Below are 14,115 nucleotides of genomic sequence, written 5' to 3' on the forward strand. Positions count from 1 at the left end.
GCCCAGGGCGCCCCCCCTGCGCCCTGCACCCTTACAGTGACTGCCGTGTGTGAGGTGTGTGGGAGCAATGGCGCACAGCTTTACTGCTGTGCATTACCTCAGTGAAGATCTGAAGTCTTCTGCCGCCTCTGAAGTCTTCTTTCTTCTCATACTCACCCGGCTTCTATCTTCCGGCTCTGTGAGAAGGACGGCGGCGCGGCTCCGGGACAAACTCCAGGGTGAGACCTTTGTTCCGACTCCCTCTGGAGCTAATGGTGTCCAGTAGCCTAAGAAACAGAGCCTAACATTAAAGTAGGTCTGTTTCTCTCCCCTCAGTCCCTCGCTGCAGGGAGTCTGTTGCCAGCAGAGCTCCCTGAAAATAAAAAACCTAACAAATATACTTTCTTTTCAGGAAACTCAGGAGAGCTCCCTGTAATGCACCCAGTCTCCTCTGGACACAGTAGTAAACTGAGGTCTGGAGGAGGGGCATAGAGGGAGGAGCCAGTGCACATCCATACCTAAAGTTCTTTCTTAAAGTGCCCACGTCTCCTGCGGAGCCCGTCTATCCCCGTGGTCCTTACGGAGTCCCCAGCATCCTCTAGGACGTAAGAGAAATTATGCTGAATAAAAAATACTAGCCTAACACTTTCTTCCAGCCCTGGTCGTATGTAAACCAATGGGAAACGGAATAAAAGCCGTTGGAACGGACTAACTGGCCAGTAGAATTAAGGTTTGGCCACATAGTATCATGACAGCCAATCAGCAGAGGTCTCTTGTGACAGGTATGGTAATTATTTGTATACATTTACGTGTATTTTAATTGTCATAAACCAGCAATTTTCTCTGGAAAAATAAAGCAGGAGATTTATCAAAGCTTGGAAAACGATAAAGTGGAGAGAGATAAAGTACCAGCCAATTAGCTCCGGTCATTTTTAAAACACAGGGGGAATGCACTGAGTCTTGGAGGCAGTGGAGGCAGCCATTTTGTCATCACGATTTTCTGTGTAAGTATCCAGTCCTGTCAGAGATCCTATCCTGTGTAACACAGCTCCCTCACAGAGGCTCTGATGGACAGTCTGTAGGGAGATACATACTCATGTTACAGCAGGAAACTCTGAGCAGCAATTACAAACGAGGGCTATTAATTAAGAATACATTTCTTTGTGAAACTGATCTGCTCTGTCAGGTCTGTGGTATTAAATTAATAATGACAAATGGAAGCTCTGGAGATGTGAGGGCTGTTCTGCTCTTCAGTCTCTGCAATAAGATTCACATTTCAAATGGCCAACCAGTGTACTGCTTGTTGTGACCCTTATTCCCTACAGTATGCAGCCCTTATACGTACCTCCCAACATGACCCTCTCCAGGAGGGACAGAATGCTCTGCTCCTGGACTTCCCTCTTAATTGATGATTGCCATCACCTGTGCTGAAACACTTTTCTTAACCATTAACCTGTTAAAAACAGGTGCCGGTAATCATCATACATTAAGACAAAAGTCCAGAAGCAGAGCATTGTGTCCCTCCTGGAGAGGGTGATATGGGGAGGTATGCTTATAACTAGAGATGAGCGGGTTCGGTTCGCCGAGATCCGAACCCCCCCGAACTTCACCTATTTTACACGGGTCCGAGGCAGCCTCGGATCTTCCCGCCTTGCTCGGTTAACCCGAACGCGCCCGAACGTCATCATCTCGCTGTCGGATTCTCGCGAGATTCGTATTCTATATAAAGAGCCACGCGTCGCCGCCATTTTCACTTGTGCAATGGAGATTGAACGGAGAGGACGTAGCTGTGTTCTCTCCCTGAAAAGCTGCATATCTGTGCTCAGTGTGCTGAAAATATCTGTGCTCAGTGTGCTGCAAATATCTGTGCTGCTCAGTGTGCTGTATTGTGGGGACCACCAGTATATAATTACAGTACATTAGTTATAATTACAGTACAGTAGGCCATTGCTGTATCTTGCAGCTCTGTGTCAAGTATACTATCCATATCTGTGCTGCATTGTTGTGATCAGTATATAGTAGGACAGTGCAGCATTTTGGCCATTGCTGTATCTTGCAGCTCTGTGTCACTTCTAGTATCCTGATCAGTGCTCAATATCTGCTGCATTGTTGTGACCAGTATGTATACTGTTCAGTGCGACGTGTGTTATACACCTGGTGATTTTATCCATCCTGTAATCTGTACTGAGCGATGTGTGAGATACACCTGGGGATTATACACCCTGTATACTGTACTGTGCGGCGTGTGATACACCTGGTGATTATACACCCTTTATACTGTACTGTGCAACGTTTGTGATACACCTGGTGATTATACACCCTGTATACTGTACTGAGCGATGTGTGAGATACACCTGGGGATTATACACCCTATATACTGTACTGTGCGATGTGTGAGATACACCTGGGGATTATACACCCTATATACTGTACTGTGCGATGTGTGTGATACACCTGGTAATTAATTATACACTCTCCTATACTGTACTGTGCGACGTGTGTTATACACCTGGTGATTATACATCCTGTAATCTGTACTGAACGATGTGTGAGATACACCTGGGGATTATACACCCTGTATACTGTACTGAGCGATGTGTGAGATACACCTGGTGATTATACATCCTGTAATCTGTACTGAGCGATGTGAGATACACCTGGGGATTATATACACCCTATATACTGTACTGAGCGATGTGTGAGATACACCTGGGGATTATACATCCTGTAATCTGTACTGAGCGATGTGAGATACACCTGGGGATTATACACCCTATATACTGTACTGAGCAATGTGTGAGATACACCTGGTGATTATACATCCTGTAATCTGTACTGAGCGATGTGTGAGATACACCTGGGGATTATACACCCTGTAATCTATACTGAGCGATGTGAGATACACCTGGGGATTATACACCCTATATACTGTACTGAGCAATGTGTGAGATACACCTGGGGATTATACACCCTATATACTGTACTGAGCGATGTGTGAGATACACCTGGGGATTATACACCCTATATACTGTACTGAGCGATGTGTGAGATACACCTGGTGATTATACACCCTGTATACTGTACTGAGCGATGTGTGAGATACACCTGGTGATTATACACCCTTTATACTGTACTGTGCAACGTTTGTGATACACCTGGTGATTATACACCCTGTATACTGTACTGAGCGATGTGTGAGATACACCTGGGGATTATACACCCTATATACTGTACTGAGCGATGTGTGAGATACACCTGGTGATTATACACCCTATATACTGTACTGTGCGATGTGTGTGATACACCTGGAAATTAATTATACACCCTGTATACTGTACTGTGCGACGTGTGTTATACACCTGGTGATTATACATCCTGTAATCTGTACTGAGCGATGTGTGAGATACACCTGGGGATTATACACCCTATATACTGTACTGTGCGATGTGTGAGATACACCTGGGGATTATACACCCTATATACTGTACTGAGCGATGTGTGAGATACACCTGGTAATATCTGTGCTCAGTGTGCTGCATTGTGGTGACCACCAGTATATTATAGTAGTACAGTACAGTAGACCATTGCTGTATCTTGCAGCTCCGTGTCAGACTCAGTTCTAGTATCCTGATCAGTGCTCAATATCTGCTGCATTGTTGCGACCAGTATATCTGCACCAGTACAGTGCAGCATTGTGGTGACCACCAGTATATAGTAGTACAGTACAGTAGGCCATTGCTGTATCTTGCAGCTCTGTGTCACTTCTAGTATCCTGATCAGTGCTTAATATCTGTGCTCAGTGTCAGTGCTGCATTGTGGTGACCAGTATACTACAGTACAATAGTCCAGTGCTGTTCTTGCTGCTCAGTGTCAGTTCTCCGTAGTATCATCAGTGATCAGTATAATCAGTTCTCAGTATAATCAGTGCGCTGTTAGACGTGTGCCCGTTTTCCACCATTAGTGCAGTGGGATGTAGACAATTGATGAAGAATTGTGTCCCCGGTAAAAAATACCATCTAGATTCCACTTCACTAGGCAGGCGATAGCGAGATTTTACCATTTAATATCAGTGAGTTATAATTATTAATTACAGTGATGTTGCCAAATAATTCCAGTGATTTTGTCATTTTCTTCCAGTGGTTTGGACCAATAATACCATTGATTAGAATGAATAATTCCTGTGATTTTGTCATTTTCTTCCAGTGATTTGGACCAATAATACCATTGATTAGAATGAATAATTCCAGTGATTTTGTCATTTTCTTCCAGTGATTTGGACCAATAATACCATTGATTAGAACGAATAATTCCAGTGATTTTGTCATTTTCTTCCAGTGATTTGGACCAATAATACCATTGATTAGAATGAATAATTTCAGTGATTTTGTCATTTTCTTCCAGTGATTTGGACCAATAATACCATTGATTAGAATGAATAATTCCAGTGATTTTGTCATTTTCTTCCAGTGATTTGGACCAATAATACCATTCATTAGAACGAATAATTCCAGTGATTTTGTCATTTTCTTCCAGTGATTTGGACCAATAATACCATTGATTAGAATGAATAACTCCTGTGATTTTGTCATTTTCTTCCAGTGATTTGGACCAATAATACCATTGATTAGAACAAATAATTCCAGTGATATTGAGGTGTTTGTGTCGCTTAGCTTAGCCATCCAGCGACCACAGTGCACCTCTTTTTCTCTTTTCTTTGCATCATGTGCTGTTTGGGGCCAATTTTTTTAAGTGCCATCCTGTCTGAGACTGCAGTGACACTCCTAGATGGGCCAGGTGTTTGTGTCGGCCACTTGTGTCGCTTAGCTTAGCCATCCAGCGACCACAGTGCACCTCTTTTTCTCTTTTCTTTGCATCATGTGCTATTTGGGGCCAATTTTTTTAAGTGCCATCCTGTCTGAGACTGCAGTGCCACTCCTAGATGGGCCAGGTGTTTGTGTCGGCCACTTGGGTCGCTTAGCTTAGTCATCCAGTGACCTCACTGCAAATTTTAGGACTAAAAATAATATTGTGAGGTGTGAGGTGTTCAGAATAGACTGGAAATGAGTGGAAATTATGGTTATTGAGGTTAATAATACTATGGGATCAAAATTACCCCCAAATTCTATGATTTAAGCTGTTTTTGAGGGTTTTTTGGAAAAAAAACCCACCCGAATCCAAAACACACCCGAATCCGACAAAAAATGTTAAGGGAGGTTTTGCCAAAACACGTCCGAATCCAAAACACGGCCGCGGAACCGAATCCAAAACCAAAACCCGAAAAATTTCCGGTGCACATCTCTACGTTATAACTAGAGATGAGCAGGTTCGGTTCCTCGGAATCCGAACCCCCCCGAACTTCACCCATTTTACACGGTTCCGAGGCAGACTCGGATCCTCCCGCATTACTCGGTTAACCCGAGCGCGCCCGAACGTCATCATCCCGTTGTCGGATTCTCGCGAGATTCGTATTCTATTTAAGGAGCCGCGCGTCGCCGCCATTTTCACTTGTGCTTTGGAGATGATAACGAGAGGACGTGTCTGCGTCCTCTCAGTTCTTTCTTTGTACAGTGTGCTGCAAATATATGTGCTCTGGGTTCTGCAAATATCTGTGCTCAGTGTGCTGCAAATATCTACGGTCTCTGCCTGGAAAACGCTCCATATCTGTGCTGCATTGTAGGAGGACAGTGCAGAATAGCAGTGCGGTACTGTAGTCCACTGCTCTACCTACCTCTGTGTCGTCAAGTATACTATCCAACCATACCTGTGGTGCATTTTAGTTGTGCGCAGTATATATAGTAGGAGGACAGTGCAGAATTTTGCTGACCACCAGTATATAATATATGGCAGTACGGTACAGTAGGCCACTGCTCTACCTACCTCTGTGTCGTCAAGTATACTATCCATCCATACGTGTGGTGCATTTTTTAGTTGTGCGCAGTATATATAGTAGGAGGACAGTGCAGAATTTTGCTGACCACCAGTATATAATATATAGCAGTACGGTACAGTAGGCCACTGCTCTATCTACCTCTGTGTCGTCAAGTATACTATCCAACCATACCTGTGGTGCATTTTAGTTGTGCGCAGTATATATAGTAGGAGGACAGTGCAGAATTTTGCTGACCACCAGTATATAATATATAGCAGTACAGTACAGTAGGCCATTGCTATTGATATATTACTGGCATATAATTCCACACATTAAAAATTGGAGAACAAAAATATGGAGGGTAAAATAGGGAAAGATCAAGATCCACTTCCACCTCGTGCTGAAGCTGCTGCCACTAGTCATGGCCGAGACGATGAAATGCCATCAACGTGGTCTGCCAAGGCCGATGCCCAATGTCATAGTAGAGAGCAAAATCCAAAAAACAAAAGTTCAGTAAAATGACCCAAAAATCTAAATTAAAAGCGTCTGAGGAGAAGCGTAAACTTGCCAATATGCCATTTACGACACGGAGTGGCAAGGAACGGCTGAGGCCCTCTCCTATGTTCCTCATGACTAGTGGGTCAGCTTCACATGAGGATGGAAGCACTCATCCTCCTGCTAGAAAAATGAAAAGACTTAAGCTGGCAAAAGCACAGCAAAGAACTGTGTGTCACGATCCGGGTATCTGGACGCCATTTCTTACCCATCAGATGCCTCCTAAGGCTGGCTCAGCGCTCCAGGACCGGATCCCATCTGTTATCCTAATGTTCACATTCCTGCATCCTCTCCTGTCTCTCTGAGACGCTGTCACAGTAACGCCTTATTACATCTGGCATGGCGTCTCCCGCGGCCTCCGCCGCCGTCCCTGAGCTTCTGCATGCAGAGTGTCAGAGTGGCGATTACGTCAGCCGCGGCCTCCGCTGTGTCCGCGTGGTTGGATGTGCACTTGTCAGCCTGGCGTCTCCTGTCTCCAGTGGCCGGCGCCGCCATTACTGTTTTCATTACCACATGGATTACAAACCAAACTTCCCTCCAAGTGTCTGCATGGGCGCAGCCATCTTGGATTCTGTCAGCTGATCATTTCCTCCAATCTGTTGTCAGTATTGTTAATCTGCATAATTGCCTAGCCAATCCCTTCCTTGCTGCAGGTATAAATACACTGTGCCTGAGCAAGGAAGGCGTCAGTGCTTTGGTTGTCAAACCTAGTTCCTGTTTGTCTCTCTCCTGTGATTGTCTTCCAGGTTCCAGCTCCTGTCTCAAGACTTCCACCATAGAGACCCGCACCAGCATTCCACCTGCGGTGTAGCCTGACTCTCCAATCCATTGTGGATTCATCTGTTTCCAGCTACAACATTTCCTGCTTCCAGCTCAGCTTCCAGCAGAGTACAGCTTCCCTTAAAGGGCCGGTGTCCTTTCTACACTTTACCACTCTCCACCGGTATTATTATTTCTCCGCTCTCAAGTTCTACATTTCAGTTCATATTTCATCGCTCCCAAGTTCATTTATTATTTAACTGGTTCCAGCCAGTATCCACTCCGTGCTAACAACAGTCTGGTTCCAGCCAGTATCCACAGCAGCTGTTTTACCTTCAGCAACCCAGCTTTTCCTGGAACACCAGCTGGCACAATCCTGGGTTATCTCCATTGCTACAGTCGGGCCTGGTAAGGACTTTCCATCTAGAAGATCATAAGAACTATCTCACACTACCAGTGCCCTGTGGCTCCTGCCATCCTGTAGTACCCAGGAACTGTATTTATTATTTGCTGACTTTTACGTTTTCTTTTACTGCTGCTGTGTTGCGGAGTTGTCATAATAAACATCATTGACTTTTATCCAAGTTGTCGTGGTCACGCCTTCGGGCAGTTATTATTCATGTTACTTACATGTCCAGGGGTCTGATACAACCTCCCAGGTTCCGGTACATCTCAGCCCCTACAACTGAGGCTGCCTCCCATCAGCTCAGGCCCTCAGTTGTGACAGTAAGCACTGACCTAATGAATCCAGCCGGAGACCAGGATCAAGCGGCCAGGCCGATGCAAGAACTGGCAGCCCGACTAGAACATCAGGAGGCTGCACAGGGCCACATCATCCGCTGTCTCCAGGATCTCTCTACTCGGCTGGATGGGATTCAGACAACTCTCCGTGGATCAGGCGCATCTGGTGCGTCAACCACAGTGACTCCAGCTATAACCCCACCCACCTTACCCATTTCTGCTCCACGTCTTCATCTTCCAACGCCAGCAAAATTTGACGGATCTCCAAGATTCTGCAGGGGATTTCTCAACCAGTGTGAGATTCAGTTTGAGCTACAACCTGGCAATTTTCCCAGTGACCGTACAAAAATTGCCTACATCATCTCTCTTCTCAGTGGCTCCGCCCTTGACTGGGCATCACCGTTATGGGAGAGGTCCGACACCCTGCTATCTTCTTACACTGCATTCGTGTCAACATTCAGGCGCATCTTCGACGAGCCAGGCCGGGTAACCTCAGCTTCATCCGAGATTCTCCGTTTACGCCAGGGGTCACGTACTGTAGGACAATATCTGATACAGTTCCAGATCCTGGCATCCGAACTGGCATGGAACGACGAGGCCCTGTATGCTGCATTCTGGCATGGCTTATCTGAGCTTATTAAAGATGAGTTAGCTACCAGAGACTTACCTTCTAAGTTAGATGAGCTAATCTCACTCTGCACGAAAGTTGATTTACGTTTCAGAGAGAGAGCAACTGAGCGTGGAAGATCATCTGCTCCAAAATCTTCTGCTCCTCCTCCTCGTCAACTGTCACCATCTAAAGATGAGCCCATGCAAATTGGCCGTTCCCGTTTAACTCCTGCTGAGCGCCGAAGACGTCTCTCTGAGTCTCTTTGTCTTTACTGTGCAGCTCCGTCTCACACCATCAATGCCTGTCCCGAACGTCTGGGAAAACTCCAAACCCTAGCTCGCCCAGGAGAGGGCCGGCTAGGAGTAATGATCTCCTCTCCATCTCCTCATGATTGTAATCTCCCAGTCTCGCTTCAAGTTGCTCAACGTTATCGGAACGTCATTGCTCTCCTTGATTCCGGAGCAGCTGGGAACTTTATTACTGAAGCCTATGTTAAACGGTGGTCCCTACCCACCGAGAGACTTCCTTCCTCCTTTTCCTTAACTGCCGTGGATGGCAGTAAAATTTTTGATACTGTTATTGCTCTAAGGACTCTACCAGTTCGTCTGAGAGTGGGAGTTCTTCATTCCGAACTTATTTCACTTTCAGTGATTCCAAGAGCCACACATCCTGTGGTCCTGGGCCTTCCATGGCTCCGTCTTCACAATCCTACAATTGATTGGACGACTACGCAAATCCTGGCATGGGGTTCCTCCTGTGCAGAGACATGTTTGTTTAAAGTATTGCCTGTCTGTTCTTCCTCCCCCAGGTCGTCTGATGTTCCACCTCCTCCATATCAAGATTTCACGGATGTGTTCAGTAAAGCTTCTGCTGATATCCTTCCTCCTCATAGAGAATGGGACTGCCCGATTGATCTCGTTCCAGGGAAGGTTCCACCTCGAGGCCGAACTTATCCGTTGTCCCTGCCTGAGACGCATTCTATGGAGGAATACATTAAAGAGAACCTAGCAAAGGGGTTCATTCGACCTTCTTCTTCCCCAGCCGGCGCAGGCTTCTTTTTTGTAAAAAAGAAAGATGGTGGTCTGCGGCCATGCATCGACTACAGAGGTTTGAACGACATTACCATCAAGAACCGTTATCCTTTACCCCTGATTACTGAGCTCTTTGACAGAGTTAGCGGAGCTACCATCTTTACAAAGCTGGACTTGCGAGGTGCATACAATCTCATCCGGATCCGTGAGGGTGACGAGTGGAAGACCGCCTTTAACACCCGTGACGGACATTATGAGTACCTCGTCATGCCCTTCGGATTGAGCAATGCTCCAGCTGTCTTCCAGCATTTTGTCAATGAGATTTTCAGAGACATTCTATACCGTCATGTCGTGGTCTATCTAGACGATATCCTCATTTTTGCCAACGATTTAGAGGAACATCGTTTTTGGGTTAAAGAGGTTCTGTCCCGTCTCCGTGTCAATCATCTCTATTGCAAATTAGAAAAATGCGTCTTTGAAGTCAAGTCCATTCCGTTTCTAGGGTACATTGTGTCCGGTTCCGGACTAGAGATGGATCCTGAGAAACTACAAGCAATTCAGAATTGGCCGGTACCCTTAACCCTCAAAGGGGTCCAGAGGTTCTTAGGGTTCGCCAATTATTACCGAAAGTTTATACGAGACTTTTCCACCATTGTGGCGCCTATTACTGCTTTCACCAAGAAGGGTGCTAACCCGTCCAAGTGGTCTGAAGAAGCCATGCAAGCTTTTCATCTTTTAAAACAGAGGTTCATCTCTGCGCCTGTCCTGAAACAGCCTGACATCGACTCTCCTTTCATCCTAGAGGTGGATGCCTCCTCCGTTGGAGTAGGAGCGGTGTTATCTCAGAGGGCTAAAGATGGCCATTTACATCCTTGCAGTTTCTTCTCCCGGAAGTTCTCCCCAGCTGAGCGCAACTATGCCATTGGCGACCAGGAGTTGCTAGCCATCAAGCTCGCTCTAGAAGAGTGGAGGTATCTGTTGGAGGGAGCTTCTCATTTAATCACCATACTTACAGACCACAAGAACCTTTTATACCTGAAGGGCGCACAATGTCTCAACCCTCATCAGGCCAGATGGGCACTTTTCTTTTCCAGGTTCGACTTTAAACTCCAGTTCTGTCCGGGCTCTCAGAATCGCAAGGCCGATGCCCTTTCCCGCTCATGGGAGCAAGAAAATGAGTCAGAGTCTTCAGACAAGCATCCTATTATAAATCCGTTGGCATTCTCCACGGTAGGGATGGACTCTACGCCCCCATCAGGGAAAAGTTTTGTGAAGCCGATGCTAAGGAAGAAGCTCATGCATTGGGCCCATGCTTCCCGTTTTGCCGGACATACAGGTATCCAAAAAACCCTGGAGTTTATCTCTAGGTCCTATTGGTGGCCAACTCTGAAAAAGGACGTCTTGGAGTTTATTGCATCTTGCCCAAAGTGTGCCCAACATAAAGTATCCCGCCAGTCGCCTGCGGGGCAACTGGTTCCACTATCCGTTCCCCGTCGACCATGGACCCACTTGTCGATGGATTTCATTACAGACTTACCCATGTGCAACAAGTTCAATACCATCTGGGTGGTAGTTGACCGGTTCACCAAGATGGCACACTTCATTCCTCTCACCGGTCTTCCGTCAGCTTCCAAGTTGGCTCAAGTATTCATACAAGAGATCTTCCGACTCCACGGTCTTCCTGAAGAAATTATCTCAGATCGAGGAGTTCAATTCACAGCCAAATTCTGGCGAAGTTTATGTCAAGTCCTCCAAGTCAAGCTAAAGTTTTCCACGGCTTACCATCCTCAGACCAATGGTCAAACCGAGAGGGTGAATCAGGACTTGGAGGCCTTCCTCCGCATCTATGTGTCCTCCTCTCAAGATGACTGGGTTCAATTACTTCCCTGGGCCGAGTTCTGTCATAACAACCAGTATCATTCTTCATCTGCTTCAACACCATTCTTCACTAACTTTGGATTCCACCCTAAAGTTCCTGAGTTCCAACCGCTTCCAGCAACTTCTGTTCCCGCAGTGGATATCACCTTGCATCAGTTTGCCAATATCTGGAAGAGCGTACGATCAGCTCTGCTCAAGGCATCGTTCAGGTACAAGAAGTTTGCGGATAAGAAGCGTCGAGCAGTTCCTGCTCTCAAGGTGGGTGATCGGGTATGGTTATCCACGAAGAATTTGAGGTTAAGAGTTCCCAGTATGAAGTTTGCACCTCGCTATATCGGTCCTTTCAAGATTGAACAAGTCATCAATCCTGTTGCTTACAGACTCCAGTTGCCTCCCTTCTTAAAAATACCCAGGACATTCCATGTTTCCCTGTTGAAACCGCTGATCTTGAATCGGTTTCATTCCTCACTTCCTCCAACTCCGAAAGTCCAAACTCAACGAGGCGTTGAGTATGAAGTGGCCAAGATCCTGGACTCACGTCACCGTTACGGTCAACTACAATATCTTATTGACTGGAAGGGCTATGGTCCTGAGGAACGTTCATGGACCAATGCTTCTGATGTCCATGCTCCTGCCTTGGTCCGGAGATTCCATTCCAAGTTTCCTCAAAAGCCAAAGAAGTGTCCTGGGGCCACTCCTAAAGGGGGGGGTGCTGTCACGATCCGGGTATCTGGACGCCATTTCTTACCCATCAGATGCCTCCTAAGGCTGGCTCAGCGCTCCAGGACCGGATCCCATCTGTTATCCTAATGTTCACATTCCTGCATCCTCTCCTGTCTCTCTGAGACGCTGTCACAGTAACGCCTTATTACATCTGGCATGGCGTCTCCCGCGGCCTCCGCCGCCGTCCCTGAGCTTCTGCATGCAGAGTGTCAGAGTGGCGATTACGTCAGCCGCGGCCTCCGCTGTGTCCGCGTGGTTGGATGTGCACTTGTCAGCCTGGCGTCTCCTGTCTCCAGTGGCCGGCGCCGCCATTACTGTTTTCATTACCACATGGATTACAAACCAAACTTCCCTCCAAGTGTCTGCATGGGCGCAGCCATCTTGGATTCTGTCAGCTGATCATTTCCTCCAATCTGTTGTCAGTATTGTTAATCTGCATAATTGCCTAGCCAATCCCTTCCTTGCTGCAGGTATAAATACACTGTGCCTGAGCAAGGAAGGCGTCAGTGCTTTGGTTGTCAAACCTAGTTCCTGTTTGTCTCTCTCCTGTGATTGTCTTCCAGGTTCCAGCTCCTGTCTCAAGACTTCCACCATAGAGACCCGCACCAGCATTCCACCTGCGGTGTAGCCTGACTCTCCAATCCATTGTGGATTCATCTGTTTCCAGCTACAACATTTCCTGCTTCCAGCTCAGCTTCCAGCAGAGTACAGCTTCCCTTAAAGGGCCGGTGTCCTTTCTACACTTTACCACTCTCCACCGGTATTATTATTTCTCCGCTCTCAAGTTCTACATTTCAGTTCATATTTCATCGCTCCCAAGTTCATTTATTATTTAACTGGTTCCAGCCAGTATCCACTCCGTGCTAACAACAGTCTGGTTCCAGCCAGTATCCACAGCAGCTGTTTTACCTTCAGCAACCCAGCTTTTCCTGGAACACCAGCTGGCACAATCCTGGGTTATCTCCATTGCTACAGTCGGGCCTGGTAAGGACTTTCCATCTAGAAGATCATAAGAACTATCTCACACTACCAGTGCCCTGTGGCTCCTGCCATCCTGTAGTACCCAGGAACTGTATTTATTATTTGCTGACTTTTACGTTTTCTTTTACTGCTGCTGTGTTGCGGAGTTGTCATAATAAACATCATTGACTTTTATCCAAGTTGTCGTGGTCACGCCTTCGGGCAGTTATTATTCATGTTACTTACATGTCCAGGGGTCTGATACAACCTCCCAGGTTCCGGTACATCTCAGCCCCTACAACTGAGGCTGCCTCCCGTCAGCTCAGGCCCTCAGTTGTGACACTGTGCGTTCTTCTAAATCACAAATCTCCAAGGAGAGTCCAATTGTGTCGGTTGCGATGCCTGACCTTCCCAACACTGGACGGGAAGAGGTGGCGCCTTCCACCATTTGCGTGCCCCCTGCAAGTGCTGGAAGGAGCACCCGCAGTCCAGTTCCTGATAGTCAAATTGAAGATGTCACTGTTGAAGTACACCAGGATGAGGATGTGGGTGTTGCTAGCGCTGAGGAGGAAATTGACAAGGAGGATTCTGATGGTGAGGTGGTTTGTTTAAGTCAGGCACCCGGGGAGACACCTGTTGTCCGTGGGACGAATATGGCCATTGACATGCCTGGTCAAATTACAAAAAAAATCACCTAGTCGGTGTGGAATTATTTTAACACAAATACGGACAACATTTGTCAAGCCGTGTGTTGCCTTTGTCAAGCTGTAATAAGTAGGGGTACGGACGTTAACCACCTAGGAACATCCTCCCTTATACGTCACCTGGAGCGCATTCATCAGAAGTCATTGACAAGTTCAAAAACTTTGGGTGACAGCGGAAGCAGTCCACTGACAACTAAATCCCTTCCTCTTGTAACCAAGCTCCTGCAAACCACACCACCAACTCCCTCAGTGTCAATTTCCTCCTTAGACAGGAAAGCCAATAGTCCTGCAGGCCATGTCACTGTC

The 14,115-nt window shown here is 46.7% G+C and overlaps 1 long non-coding RNA gene across 1 annotated transcript in view; it reads right to left on the reverse strand.

Annotated features, from left to right (window-relative positions):
- LOC135058265 (uncharacterized) overlaps positions 1 to 14,115 on the reverse strand; it is a 100,531-nt gene that overhangs the window by 55,254 nt on the left and 31,162 nt on the right. The window contains exon 2 of the long non-coding RNA XR_010244714.1: positions 889 to 1,055. This is a non-coding gene — a long non-coding RNA (uncharacterized LOC135058265). The remainder of the gene's footprint in view (positions 1 to 888; positions 1,056 to 14,115) is intronic.

Source organism: Pseudophryne corroboree, chromosome 3 (genome assembly GCF_028390025.1).
Source record: "Pseudophryne corroboree isolate aPseCor3 chromosome 3, aPseCor3.hap2, whole genome shotgun sequence".
NCBI classification, from domain to species: domain Eukaryota; kingdom Metazoa; phylum Chordata; class Amphibia; order Anura; family Myobatrachidae; genus Pseudophryne; species Pseudophryne corroboree.